Source organism: Canis aureus, unplaced genomic scaffold, assembly GCF_053574225.1.
Source record: "Canis aureus isolate CA01 unplaced genomic scaffold, VMU_Caureus_v.1.0 ptg000399l_RagTag, whole genome shotgun sequence".
NCBI lineage: Eukaryota > Metazoa > Chordata > Mammalia > Carnivora > Canidae > Canis > Canis aureus.
Genome location: NW_027554596.1, coordinates 4,616 through 17,247, shown reverse-complemented (window position 1 = coordinate 17,247; position 12,632 = coordinate 4,616). Strand labels below are relative to the sequence as shown.

Sequence of the window (12,632 nt, the reverse complement as noted above, 5' to 3'; positions counted from 1 at the left end):
TATCTAAAAATGATAGCCCTTGCAGTAACTATCTTGGGTTTCATCCTGGCACTAGAACTAAACCTTACCATACAAGGACTCAAATTTAACTATCCATCTAATTACTTTAAATTTTCCACCCTCCTTGGCTATTATCCAACCATTATGCACCGCCTCACACCTAAAACAAGTTTAACCATCAGCCAGAAATCAGCATCTATACTTCTGGACTCCATCTGACTAGAAAACATCCTACCCAAATCAATCTCGTATTTCCAAATAAAATCTTCTACCCTTATTTCAAATCAAAAGGGTCTCATCAAGCTCTATTTCCTATCGTTCATACTAACTATAATTCTCAGCCTACTAATCCTTAATTACCACGGGTAACTTCCATGATAACCAACACACCAGTTAACAGCGACCAACCTGTAACAATCACCAACCAGGTTCCATAACTATATAAAGCCGCAATACCCATAGCCTCTTCACTAAAAAACCCAGAGTCCCCCGTATCATAAATTACCCAATCCCCTATTCCATTAAACTTTAATACTACCTCCACCTCATCATCCTTCAAAATATAGCAAGCAGTCAACAACTCAGACAATAGACCAGTAATAAAAGCCGCTAGAACAGCCTTATTTGAAACTCACACCTCAGGGTATTGCTCAGTAGCCATAGCAGTTGTATAACCAAATACTACTAATATACCCCCCAAATAAATTAAAAACACTATCAGCCCTAAAAAAGAACCCCCAAAATTCAGAACAATCGCACAACCAATCCCACCGCTAATAATTAGCACAAGCCCACCATAAATAGGAGATGGTTTAGTGGCAAAACCCACAAAACTCATCACAAAAACGATACTTAAAATAAATACAATGTATGTTATCATTATTCCTACATGGAATTTAACCATGACTAATGACATGAAAAATCATCGTTGTATTTCAACTATAAGAACATTAATGACCAACATTCGAAAAACCCACCCACTAGCCAAAATTGTCAACAATTCATTCATTGACCTCCCAGCGCCATCTAACATCTCTGCTTGATGGAATTTCGGGTCCTTATTAGGAGTATGCTTGATTCTACAGATTCTAACAGGTTTATTTCTAGCTATACACTACACATCGGACACGGCCACAGCTTTTTCATCGGTCACCCACATCTGTCGAGACGTTAACTACGGCTGAATTATCCGCTATATACATGCAAATGGCGCTTCCATATTCTTCATCTGCCTATTCATACATGTGGGACGAGGCCTATACTATGGATCCTATGTATTCATAGAAACATGAAACATTGGAATTGTACTACTATTCGCAACCATAGCCACAGCATTCATAGGCTATGTACTGCCGTGAGGACAAATATCATTTTGAGGGGCAACTGTAATCACTAACCTTCTCTCCGCCATCCCCTATATCGGAACCAACTTAGTAGAGTGAATCTGAGGTGGCTTCTCAGTAGACAAAGCAACCTTAACACGATTCTTTGCATTTCATTTTATCTTTCCATTCATCATCGCAGCTCTAGCAATAGTACACCTCCTATTTCTACACGAAACCGGATCCAACAACCCCTCAGGAATCACATCAGACTCAGACAAAATTCCGTTTCACCCCTACTACACAATTAAAGATATCCTAGGAATCCTACTCCTGCTCCTAGTCTTAATATCACTAGTTTTATTTTCACCAGACCTATTAGGAGATCCAGACAACTACACCCCTGCAAACCCCCTAAACACCCCTCCACATATCAAACCTGAATGATACTTCCTATTCGCCTATGCCATCCTACGATCTATCCCTAATAAATTAGGAGGTGTACTCGCCCTAGTATTCTCCATCCTAATTTTAGCATTCATTCCATTCCTCCACACATCTAAGCAACGCAGTATAATATTCCGACCCCTCAGCCAATGCCTATTCTGACTTTTAGTCGCCGATCTTCTCACTTTAACTTGGATTGGAGGACAGCCAGTTGAACACCCTTTCATCATTATCGGACAGGTCGCCTCAATTCTATATTTCACCATCCTATTGATTCTAATGCCAACAATTAGCGTTATCGAAAATAATCTTCTAAAATGAAGAGTCTTTGTAGTATAATCATTACCTTGGTCTTGTAAACCAAAAATGGAGAGTAGTCGCCCTCCCTAAGACTCAAGGAAGAAGCTCTTGCTCCACCATCAGCACCCAAAGCTGAAATTCTTCTTAAACTATTCCCTGACACCCCCTACATTCATATATTGGACCACCTCTACTGTGCTATGTCAGTATCTCCAAAAAATCCTTCTTTCCCTCCCCTATGTACGTCGTGCATTAATGGCTTGCCCCATGCATATAAGCATGTACATGATATTATATCTTTACATAGGACATGTCTAGTCCAATTCCACAACCCATTGATCCTCAACAGTAACTAGATGCATATCACTTAGTCCAATAAGGGCTTAATCACCATGCCTCGAGAAACCATCAATCCTTGCCTGTAATGTCACTCTTCTCGCTCCGGGCCCATGCTAATGTGGGGGTTACTATCATGAAACTATACCTGGCATCTGGTTCTTACCTCAGGGCCATGACTCTATTTATTCCAATCCTACTAATTCTCGCAAATGGGACATCTCGATGGACTAGTGACTAATCAGCCCATGATCACACATAACTGTGGTGTCATGCATTTGGTATCTTTTATTTTTAGGGGGGGAATCTGCTATCACTCATCTATGACCGCAACGGCACTAACTCTAACTTATCTTCTGCTCTCAGGGAATATGCCCGTCGCGGCCCTAATGCAGTCAAATAACTTGTAGCTGGACTTATTCATTATCATTTATCAACTCACGCATAAAATCAAGGTGCTATTCAGTCAATGGTTTCAGGACATATAATTCTAGGACACACGTGTGTACACGTACGTACACGTGTGTACACGTACGTACACGTGTGTACACGTACGTACACGTGTGTACACGTACGTACACGTGTGTACACGTACGTACACGTGTGTACACGTACGTACACGTGTGTACACGTACGTACACGTGTGTACACGTACGTACACGTGTGTACACGTACGTACACGTGTGTACACGTACGTACACGTGTGTACACGTACGTACACGTACGTACACGTACGTACACGTGTGTACACGTACGTACACGTGTGTACACGTACGTACACGTGTGTACACGTACGTACACGCGCAAGACATTAAGTTAACTTATACAAACCCCCCTTACCCCCCATAAACTCATGTCATCTATTATACACTTATTTATGTCCTGCCAAACCCCAAAAACAGGACTAAGTGCATACAATACTCACAAGCTTTATTTAAATTGTATACAAATGTATTGCTACTCTAGTTAACTTAACACAACAGTCTTACACGCATTCGATCTCGTGGTCTATCTATAGATAGCATCCCCTTTTTTTTTCCTCTCATATTTACTATGTATTTTATTTATTATACACACTACAATTTCAGTATAAGTTAATGTAGCTTAATTAATAAAGCAAGGCACTGAAAATGCCAAGATGAGTCGCACGACTCCATAAACACAAAGGTTTGGTCCTAGCCTTCCTATTAGTTCTTAGTAGACTTACACATGCAAGTCTCCACGCCCCAGTGAGAATGCCCTTAAAATCAGCAGTGATCTAAAGGAGCAGGTATCAAGCACACTCTTAAGTAGCTCATAACACCTTGCTAAGCCACACCCCCACGGGATACAGCAGTGATAAAAATTAAGCCATAAACGAAAGTTTGACTAAGCCATACTAAAAAGGGTTGGTAAATTTCGTGCCAGCCACCGCGGTCATACGATTAACCCAAACTAATAGGCCCACGGCGTAAAGCGTGTTTAAGATACCTTTGCACTAAAGTTAAAACTTAACTAAGCCGTAAAAAGCTACAGTTACCATAAAATAGACCACGAAAGTGACTTTATAATAATCTGACTACACGATAGCTAAGACCCAAACAGGGATTAGATACCCCACTATGCTTAGCCCTAAACATAGATAATTTTACAACAAAATAATTCGCCAGAGGACTACTAGCAATAGCTTAAAACTCAAAGGACTTGGCGGTGCTTTATATCCCTCTAGAGGAGCCTGTTCTATAATCGATAAACCCCGATAAACCTCACCACCCTTTGCTAATTCAGTCTATATACCGCCATCTTCAGCAAACCCTCAAAAGGTAGAATAGTAAGCACAATCATTTTACATAAAAAAGTTAGGTCAAGGTGTAACTTATGGGGTGGGAAGAAATGGGCTACATTTTCTACCCAAGAACATTCCACGAACGTTTTTATGAAATTAAAAACTGAAGGAGGATTTAGTAGTAAATTAAGAATAGAGAGCTTAATTGAATAGGGCCATGAAGCACGCACACACCGCCCGTCACCCTCCTCAAGTAATAAGACACAACCATAACCATATTAACTTAACTAAGACACAAGAGGAGACAAGTCGTAACAAGGTAAGCATACCGGAAGGTGTGCTTGGATTAATCAAAGTGTAGCTTAACTAAAGCGTCTGGCCTACACCCAGAAGATTTCATTACTTATGACCACTTTGAACAAAAGCTAGCCCAACTAACCCCAAACTTAAGTATCACAGACATATAAAGTAAAACATTTAGTTAAATAATAAAAGTATAGGAGATAGAAATTTTAATTGGAGCGATAGAGATAGTACCGTAAGGGAATGATGAAAGACATCTTAACAGTATTAAACAGCAAAGATTACCCCTTTTACCTTTTGCATAATGAACTAGCCAGAAACGACTTAACAAAGAGAACTTAAGCTAAGCTCCCCGAAACCAGACGAGCTACCCATAAACAATCTAAAAGGATCAACTCATCTATGTAGCAAAATAGTGAGAAGATTTGTGGGTAGAGGTGAAAAGCCTAACGAGCCTGGTGATAGCTGGTTGCCCACAAACAGAATTTTAGTTCAACTTTAAATTTACCTAAAAAAAACAAAATTTTAATGTAAATTTAAAATATAGTCTAAGAAGGTACAGCTTCTTAGAATCAGGATACAACCTTTATTAGAGAGTATATACTAACATCACCATAGTTGGCTTAAAAGCAGCCACCAATTGAGAAAGCGTTCCAGCTCAACAAACAATATAACTTAATCCCAATCATATTACATCAACTCCTAATTATACCTCCTGGGCCATTCTATTTAAATATAGAAGCAACAATGCTAGTATGAGTAACAAGAACTATTTTCTCCCCGCATAAGCTTATATCAGAAACGGATAGACCACTGATAGTTAACAATCTGATAATATCAACCCAAAAATGAAATACTTATCTACCCTATTGTTAACCCAACACAGGCATGCATTTAAGGAAAGATTAAAAGGAGTAAAAGGAACTCGGCAAACACAAACCCCGCCTGTTTACCAAAAACATCACCTCCAGCATTTCTAGTATTGGAGGCACTGCCTGCCCAGTGACACTTGTTTAACGGCCGCGGTATCCTGACCGTGCAAAGGTAGCATAATCATTTGTTCTCTAAATAAGGACTTGTATGAATGGCCACACGAGGGTTTAACTGTCTCTTATTCCCAATCAGTGAAATTGACCTTCCCGTGAAGAGGCGGGAATGCCACAATAAGACGAGAAGACCCTATGGAGCTTTAATTAACTAACCCAAACTTATGGATACTAAATACCTACAAGGCATAACATTACACCATTATTGTGGGTTAGCAATTTAGGTTGGGGTGACCTCGGAATATAAAAAAACTCCCGAGTGATTAAAATTTAGACCCACAAGTCAAAATATAACATCACTTATTGATCCAATAATTTTTGATCAACGGAACAAGTTACCCTAGGGATAACAGCGCAATCCTATTCAAGAGTCCATATCGACAATAGGGTTTACGACCTCGATGTTGGATCAGGACATCCTAATGGTGCAGCAGCTATTAAGGGTTCGTTTGTTCAACGATTAAAGTCCTACGTGATCTGAGTTCAGACCGGAGTAATCCAGGTCGGTTTCTATCTATTATATAACCTCCCCCAGTACGAAAGGACAAGGGATGTAAGGCCTACCTCACAAAGGCGCCTTAAAACTAATAGATGAAGTCAACTCAATCTAACCAGTTTATCTCCTCATAAGCCCGAGAAAAGGGGCTTTGTTAGGGTGGCAGAGCCCGGTAACTGCGTAAAACTTAAACCTTTATTATCAGAGGTTCAATTCCTCTCCCTAACAAAATGTTCTTTATCAACATTATCTCTCTTATCATCCCAATCCTTCTTGCCGTAGCCTTCCTCACCCTCGTTGAACGAAAAGTCTTAGGCTACATACAACTTCGAAAAGGGCCTAATATCGTAGGCCCCTACGGCCTCCTTCAACCAATCGCAGATGCAGTAAAACTCTTCACAAAAGAACCTCTACGACCACTTACATCCTCCATATCAATATTCATTCTAGCCCCCATTCTAGCTCTATCACTAGCCCTAACTATATGAATCCCTCTCCCAATGCCCTACCCACTCATTAATATAAACTTAGGAGTCCTATTCATACTAGCAATATCAAGTCTCGCCGTATACTCCATCCTTTGGTCAGGATGAGCCTCAAACTCCAAATACGCTCTAATCGGAGCCCTCCGAGCAGTAGCTCAAACAATCTCATATGAAGTAACACTAGCAATCATTCTCCTATCAGTCCTCCTAATAAACGGGTCATTTACACTATCCACACTAATTATCACCCAAGAACATATATGACTAATCTTTCCGGCCTGGCCCCTAGCCATGATATGATTCATTTCTACTCTAGCAGAAACTAACCGAGCCCCCTTCGACTTAACTGAAGGAGAATCCGAACTAGTTTCTGGATTTAACGTAGAGTATGCAGCGGGTCCTTTTGCCCTATTCTTTCTAGCAGAGTACGCAAATATCATTATAATAAATATCCTCACAACAATTCTATTCTTCGGTGCATTCCACAACCCATTTATACCAGAACTCTACTCTATTAACTTCACTATAAAAACCCTCTTACTAACTATCTGCTTCCTATGAATTCGAGCATCATACCCTCGATTCCGCTATGATCAATTAATACACTTATTGTGAAAAAATTTTCTACCCCTAACTTTAGCCCTATGCATATGACATGTTGCCTTACCCATTATTACCGCGAGTATCCCACCCCAAACATAAGAAATATGTCTGATAAAAGAGTTACTTTGATAGAGTAAATAATAGAGGTTTAAATCCTCTTATTTCTAGAATAATAGGCTTCGAACCTAATCTTAAGAATTCAAAGATCTTCGTGCTACCAAACTTACACTATATTCTACAGTAAGGTCAGCTAAATTAAGCTATCGGGCCCATACCCCGAAAATGTTGGTTTATACCCTTCCCGTACTAATAAAACCCCCTATTCTCACTATTATTATAGCAACTATCATGGCAGGGACCATAATCGTCATACTAAGCTCGCACTGATTACTGATCTGAATTGGATTCGAAATAAACATGCTAGCCATCATCCCTATCCTCATAAAAAAGTATAATCCACGAGCCATAGAAGCCTCTACAAAATATTTTCTTACACAAGCTACTGCCTCAATATTACTAATAATAGGAGTCACCATTAACCTTCTTTACTCCGGCCAATGAGTAATCTCAAAAATCTCAAACCCCATCGCATCCATCATAATAACCACCGCCCTAACAATAAAACTAGGCCTATCTCCATTCCACTTCTGAGTTCCCGAAGTAGCACAAGGAGTAACACTTATATCAGGAATAATCCTACTAACATGACAAAAAATCGCACCTATATCCATCCTATATCAAATCTCCCCATCAATTAACACCAACCTTCTTATACTAATAGCCCTCGCATCCGTTCTAGTAGGAGGCTGAGGCGGACTAAATCAAACTCAACTACGAAAAATCATAGCATACTCCTCCATTGCCCACATAGGCTGAATAGCCGCTATCATTATTTACAACCCTACAATAATAATCCTAAACTTAACTTTATATATTCTAATAACACTATCTACCTTCATACTATTCATATTAAACTCATCCACCACAACCTTATCCTTATCCCACATATGAAATAAATTTCCCCTAATCACCTCCATAATCTTAATCTTAATATTATCCCTAGGAGGACTACCCCCATTATCTGGCTTCATCCCTAAATGAATAATTATTCAAGAATTAACAAAAAATAACATAATTATTATTCCAACACTAATAGCCATCACCGCTCTACTTAACTTATATTTCTACCTGCGACTCACATATAGCACCGCACTTACCATATTCCCGTCCACAAATAACATAAAAATAAAATGACAATTCGAGTACACAAAAAAGGCAACCCTACTACCCCCCTTAATCATTATCTCAACTATACTACTCCCGCTAACACCTATATTATCAGTCTTGGACTAGGAGTTTAGGTTAGACCAGACCAAGAGCCTTCAAAGCTCTAAGCAAGTGCTATACACTTAACCCCTGACCAAATCACCTCTAAGGGCTGCAAGAATCTATCTTACATCAATTGAATGCAAATCAAACACTTTAATTAAGCTAAGCCCTCCCTAGATTGGTGAGCTTCTACCTCACGAAATTTTAGTTAACAGCTAAATACCCTAGTAACTGGCTTCAATCTACCTTCTCCCGCCGCGTAGAAAAAAAGGCGGGAGAAGCCCCGGCGGCGTCTAGGCTGCTTCTTTGAATTTGCAATTCAATATGAAAATTCACCACAGAGCTTGGCAAAAAGAGGACTTAAACCTCTATTTTTAGATTTACAGTCTAATGCTTTTATCAGCCATTTTACCTATGTTCATTAACCGATGACTGTTCTCTACTAATCACAAAGATATTGGTACTTTATACTTACTATTTGGAGCATGAGCCGGCATAGTAGGCACTGCCTTGAGCCTCCTCATCCGAGCCGAACTAGGTCAGCCCGGTACTTTACTAGGCGACGATCAAATTTATAACGTCGTCGTAACCGCCCATGCTTTCGTAATAATCTTCTTCATAGTCATGCCCATTATAATTGGGGGCTTTGGAAACTGACTAGTGCCATTAATAATTGGTGCTCCGGACATGGCATTCCCCCGAATAAATAACATGAGCTTCTGACTTCTTCCTCCATCTTTTCTTCTACTATTAGCATCTTCTATGGTAGAAGCAGGTGCAGGAACGGGGTGGACCGTTTACCCCCCACTGGCTGGCAATCTGGCCCATGCAGGAGCATCCGTTGATCTTACAATTTTCTCCTTACATTTAGCCGGAGTCTCTTCTATTTTAGGGGCAATTAATTTCATTACTACTATTATCAACATAAAACCCCCTGCAATATCCCAGTATCAAACCCCCCTATTTGTATGATCAGTACTAATTACAGCAGTTCTACTCCTACTATCCCTGCCTGTACTGGCTGCTGGAATTACAATACTTTTAACAGACCGTAATCTTAATACGACATTTTTCGATCCCGCTGGAGGAGGAGACCCTATCCTATATCAACACTTATTCTGATTCTTCGGACATCCTGAAGTTTACATTCTTATCCTGCCAGGGTTCGGAATAATTTCTCACATTGTCACTTACTACTCAGGGAAAAAAGAGCCTTTCGGCTATATAGGAATAGTATGGGCAATAATATCTATTGGGTTTTTAGGCTTTATCGTATGAGCTCACCATATGTTTACTGTAGGAATAGACGTAGACACACGAGCATACTTCACATCCGCCACTATAATTATCGCTATTCCAACAGGAGTAAAAGTATTTAGTTGACTGGCAACACTTCACGGAGGCAATATTAAATGATCTCCAGCTATGCTATGAGCTTTAGGGTTTATTTTCTTATTCACAGTAGGCGGGCTAACAGGCATTGTCCTAGCTAATTCGTCCTTAGACATCGTTCTTCATGATACGTATTATGTTGTAGCTCATTTTCACTATGTGCTCTCAATGGGAGCAGTTTTTGCCATTATGGGAGGATTTGCCCACTGATTCCCCTTATTCTCAGGTTATACTCTTAACGATACTTGAGCAAAGATTCACTTTACAATTATATTTGTGGGAGTAAATATAACTTTCTTCCCTCAGCATTTCCTAGGTTTATCCGGAATACCTCGTCGGTACTCTGACTATCCAGATGCATATACCACCTGAAATACCGTCTCCTCTATAGGATCGTTTATCTCGCTTACAGCGGTGATGCTTATAATTTTTATAATCTGAGAGGCCTTTGCATCCAAACGAGAAGTTGCTATAGTAGAACTTACTACAACTAATATTGAATGACTACATGGATGTCCCCCTCCATATCACACGTTCGAAGAACCTACATATGTAATCCAAAAATAAGAAAGGAAGGAATCGAACCCCCTAAAATTGGTTTCAAGCCAATGTCATAACCACTATGTCTTTCTCAATCAGGAGGTATTAGTAAAATATTACATAACTTTGTCAAGGTTAAATTATAGGTGAAACCCCTATATACCTCTATGGCGTACCCATTTCAACTCGGATTACAGGACGCAACCTCCCCTATTATAGAGGAGCTACTTCATTTTCATGACCATACACTAATAATTGTATTCTTAATCAGTTCTTTAGTTCTCTACATCATTTCCCTAATATTGACTACAAAATTAACTCATACAAGCACAATAGACGCACAGGAAGTAGAAACAGTATGAACTATCCTACCCGCCATTATCCTAATCCTAATCGCTCTACCTTCCCTCCGAATCCTTTATATAATAGACGAAATCAATAACCCCTCTTTAACCGTGAAAACAATAGGCCACCAATGATACTGAAGCTATGAATATACTGATTATGAAGACTTAAACTTTGACTCCTACATAATCCCAACACAAGAATTAAAGCCAGGAGAACTCCGACTATTAGAAGTAGACAACCGAGTTGTCCTCCCAATAGAAATAACCATCCGAATACTTATTTCTTCAGAAGACGTTTTGCATTCATGAGCTGTTCCATCACTAGGTCTAAAAACTGACGCTATTCCAGGGACGACTAAACCAAACCACCCTTATAGCCATACGACCGGGACTGTATTATGGCCAGTGCTCTGAAATCTGCGGATCTAACCATAGCTTTATACCCATTGTTCTTGAAATAGTCCCCCTATCTTATTTTGAAACCTGATCTGCCTTAATAGTATAACCTAGACTAGACTTACTCATTAAGAAGCTATAAAGCATTAACCTTTTAAGTTAAAGACTGGGAGTTTTAACCTCCCCTTAATGAAATGCCACAGCTAGACACATCCACCTGATTTATTATAATCTTTTCAATATTTCTCACCCTCTTCATTCTATTCCAACTAAAAATTTCAAATCACCACTACCCGGAAAACCCAATAACCAAGTCTACTAAAATCACTAGTCAACATAATCCTTGAGAAAACAAATGAACGAAAATTTATTCGCCTCTTTCGCTGCCCCCTCAATAATAGGTCTCCCTATTGTAGTACTGATCGTCATATTCCCTTCCATTTTATTCCCAGCACCCAATCGCCTAATCAATAATCGGTTAATCTCCATTCAGCAATGATTAATTCAATTAACATCAAAACAAATACTAGCAATTCATAATCAAAAGGGACGAACCTGAGCTCTCATACTTATATCACTAATTCTATTCATTGGTTCAACTAACCTACTTGGACTACTACCCCACTCATTTACGCCCACGACACAACTCTCTATAAACCTCGGAATAGCAATCCCCCTATGAGCAGGGACAGTAATTACCGGTTTCCGCTATAAGACCAAAGCATCCTTGGCACACTTTCTACCCCAAGGCACCCCTCTTCCCCTAATTCCAATACTAGTAATCATCGAAACTATTAGTCTATTCATTCAACCCATAGCTCTAGCCGTTCGATTAACCGCCAATATTACTGCAGGACACCTCCTAATCCATTTGATTGGAGGGGCTACCTTAGCTCTTATTAATATTAGCGCGACCACAGCTTTCATCACTTTTATTATTTTAATTCTATTTACGATTCTAGAGTTTGCTGTTGCCTAATTCAAGCCTATGTCTTTACCTTACTAGTAAGTCTATACTACATGACAACACCTAATGACCCACCAAACTCACGCTTACCATATAGTTAACCCAAGCCCATGACCGCTAACAGGAGCCCTTTCTGCCCTTCTTATAACATCGGGTCTTATCATATGATTTCACTATAACTCAATATCCCTACTTACATTAGGATTCACAACCAACCTGCTAACCATATACCAGTGATGACGAGATGTGATCCGAGAAGGCACATTCCAAGGACATCACACCCTATTGTACAAAAAGGACTACGGTACGGAATAGTTCTTTTTATTGTATCAGAAGTATTTTTCTTTGCAGGCTTCTTTTGAGCCTTTACCATTCCAGCCTAGCCCCTACTCCTGAACTTGGGAGGTTGCTGACCTCCCACCGGCATTATTCCTCTTAACCCACTAGAAGTTCCTCTACTCAACACCTCAGTCCTCCTAGCCTCCGGAGTATCTATTACTTGAGCCCATCATAGTTTAATAGAAGGCAATCGTAAACACATACTTCAAGGCCTATTAT

General features: G+C 39.7%; 1 pseudogene; it reads left to right on the top strand.

Annotated features, from left to right (window-relative positions):
* Positions 1-3,567: 3,567 nt before the first annotated feature.
* LOC144310076 (18S ribosomal RNA) lies at positions 3,568-4,522 on the top strand (annotated as a pseudogene).
* Positions 4,523-12,632: the final 8,110 nt, after the last annotated feature.